This window comes from Misgurnus anguillicaudatus, chromosome 19 (assembly GCF_027580225.2).
Source record: "Misgurnus anguillicaudatus chromosome 19, ASM2758022v2, whole genome shotgun sequence".
Lineage (NCBI taxonomy): Eukaryota > Metazoa > Chordata > Actinopteri > Cypriniformes > Cobitidae > Misgurnus > Misgurnus anguillicaudatus.
In genome coordinates, this window is record NC_073355.2 from 10272229 (window position 1) to 10275618 (window position 3390).

The following is a 3390-nucleotide window of genomic DNA, read 5'->3' on the forward strand; positions in this document are numbered from 1 at the left end:
CGGGGTCGAACTGTTCATACCATTTAGGCTTTATAATTTAATCTAACAGTGCTGAAAAATTATGATTTACCTCAAATGAAGTGAGCACTACAAACACAAGCCTCTTTGATCTTTGCATTGTCCCAGTCTGCACATTAATTGCTTGTAGACGCAGATGTTGTATTTTTTTGTTTTTGAGATTCTGCATGATTCGCGAAAACTTAACGGAAGACCTGGTGCGATTTTCACAGCCCACGACGTAAGTAGGCGTTTTTGACGATGCCGAATAATACGCAACTCAATCTGCTGTAATGACTTTTCTGACCCCGACATGCGCAGTGGGAACAGCCTGTGACGTGAACCGTGAAGGGGTCTATAGTGTATGAGTGTAATCTACACTTTGTTTATATCCTTTGATATGTATTCTAAGGAGTGGTTACAAAGTTAGTACAAACATCCCAAAATGTATCCATTTAGAACATTTTACTTTAGTGTAGTATATTGTTTAATTTTTTCAATTGTACTGTTTTCTTTTGTTCTCTTTCACTGAACGCTTCTTTGAAACAGAGTGGAAACATCACAGCAGACAGCTTCCGGAAAAGCTTCTTGGAGTGGGAAGCTGTCCTATTCGAAGTGGACAAATTATGCCAGGAGGACCACTTTGAGTGCCCAGCGTGCAGCCCAGACATGCTTGCAGTATCCGTTGATGGAAACCGTAAGCACTACAGATTCAAGAGTGCAGCAAGGTACTGTGCGTGCATTGACAGTTCATTACTTTGAAAGTAACTGCTGTGAATTGAAAATCACATGAATATTTAAAGATAATTTGCATCTCTTTTATTTAGATCGGAGGAAAAAGCCATCTTTGATGGTGTGTTCATCGCGAATGATGACGACGTCGCAAGATTCGTGGACTATGTCCATACCTCAACCAGTCATGTAAACTTGTTCAACTTTATTCTTTTTCACTATATTTACCAATAAAACACCACATCCTACAGAGGACTTTGTTTGAACAAGTTTGGACTGTTAACCATTTTCCATGTTTTAGGTCTCTGGAAGAGGTGTCTGTGGAGGGCAATGGTCAGCCGCCCGTGAAACGTCTTAGAAGTCCTCAGGAAAAAGGAGGGCCTGGAACTTGCTGTGTGTCGTCATGGAGTTCTCCTTCGTGCCCTCAATATGTTCAGGGGGGAGATTTTTGCCTACCCCCTGTACCTCCAAAAGCAACTGGCCTGTAAGCCAGTTACATTTTTTGCAATGGATGTGGCATGCAAGTACTGGCCTTACCTCCAGAGAGTGACAGAGAAATGCCCTGAGCTTCAGGATCTCCTCACCATGAGGTCGTTTCTTTCTGTTTTTCATGCAAAAGCTCATGATTTCAAATGTGAGGTAAGAAAAAATGATTGTCCATGAATCTTGATACTTTCCCTGAAATCCTGCATAAGATAGTTGCCATTTTGGTTTTGTTTTTTAAAGGTAAAATGGAGTGGAGCATATCAGGAGGGGGCTGGTTCGACTCTTGGGGAAGAGGTGGAGCAGTGCAACGCCTTCCTCTCAAGGATTGCTGTTACGACAAAGCACATGTCAAAAGCGGGTAAGGTAACCAGTAAATTTAGATTTAAATTTAGATATAGATTTTACTTCCTGCTCTGCTACTGTTCGGACGCTTTTGCTTACTGCTCTGCGCTTTCTCTATCGCTTTTTATATTTTATCTTATAATTTTAACTTCAGCAAATCAGCATAGTGCTAAACAACAAAGCTTGACATCAACGTTAATTTACAAACTTTCGAGACTGGAGGATTACAAAAAAGTGGAATTTTTCATCCGTCTAGCCTCCCACAGCCATCAGCTTACATTCCAGAAGGAAAAACACAGCTGCCTTCATTCAAAAGGATAAGAAAAAGAAATGCCTCATCAACAATCTACTTGCTGCACAAACTGCCACAGACTTTTACAAAGGATTGCTGTTCTTGAAACAAAGTTACTTACAGGACTACCAAACCAGACGGAACACACAACAGAGCTTTGTCATCATGGACGCCCTCAGCATACAGCCGGTGAGTCCAATGAATCTAATGATCAACACACTAATCAATGGTACAAACAGGGAGCAAGACCCAAAATCACTTGAGAAATCAGACTGTCACAAGCATCACATTTTGCCGCAATAGCTTCCTCTACCACAGATACAGCTAGGACAAGGATTGCAAACACTGACTTTCTACCACCACCTATACATCTTGAGAACAGATTTGAAGTATTAATGAATATGAGAGAGGAATCCCCAAATGTGATAAATGTGACTGAACACCGATTAAATCAGCCAGCAGCTAACACTGATGCTAACTGCCGCTCAAGATCGAGCAGACAGCGGCACTCAGCGCAGAGCGCATCCGAGCCCAGAACTCTGATATTGGGTGACTAAATTATCAGAAACTTTAGCAACAGGGACTCAACTACGTGCTGCCTTCCACAAGCAACTGTTTCTGATGTAAACAGGGAACTTCAGAACATTCTGATGAAACATAAGACTGTTAATCGAGTTGTCATTCATGTGGGGAAGAATGATATTCACAAAGAGCAATCTGAACTCCTTAAGAGGGATTTCAGCAAACTTTTTGAAACACTCAGAACAGTGAAAGTTCAGCCGTTCATCAGTGGACCACTTCCAGCAAGAGGAACAAATAGGTTTTCACGTTTGCTTGGACTTAATACATGGCTGCAAAAAACCTGCAACATAAAAGGACTGAACTTTATCAACAACTTCAATCTTTTCTGGAGTCAGAGACAACTATTTAAACATTTATTTCTCCCTTCATCATCCTTCAGCAGTGTGTGCCAATCCACTCAACCTGAATGGCACACACACACCTGGACAGAGTATGAATGACCACAGGACTTCTCTCCACCACCTGAATGAACATGACATTGACATATCCCACAAGGACAGAGATAACACCACGCAGCCACAACAACCACTGCTCATGGACACAATCTCAGCTAAGTCCTACCCACAGAGCTCACCACAGTCAGACTGTGTCAGATTAGAATGGCTCCAAGATTCAGCACCCAAGGACGACTTTCTGGAAAACAGCCAGGGAAACCAGGACAACATATCACAGCCTCCGGTCACATCAGAACAACAGGACTCCTCACTAGATATATCATTCCTCTCTCCAGCATCCCCGCTTTTGACCTTCTCTGGAAAAAGGGAAGAACTGGTTTATGCTGGAACTAAACTATCCCACTCTATTGCTGCAAGCCCCCAGATTTCAACCAGAAAACGGCAAGCCCCAAAACCACCAAAGCCAGTGGGCCCAGTTCCCCCTCCTCGTCCTGTGAGAGCTCTTCGGTCTCTGACACAACGCCAAGGTACACACCCTCCTCCATCTACTGTAGGGGAAACAAA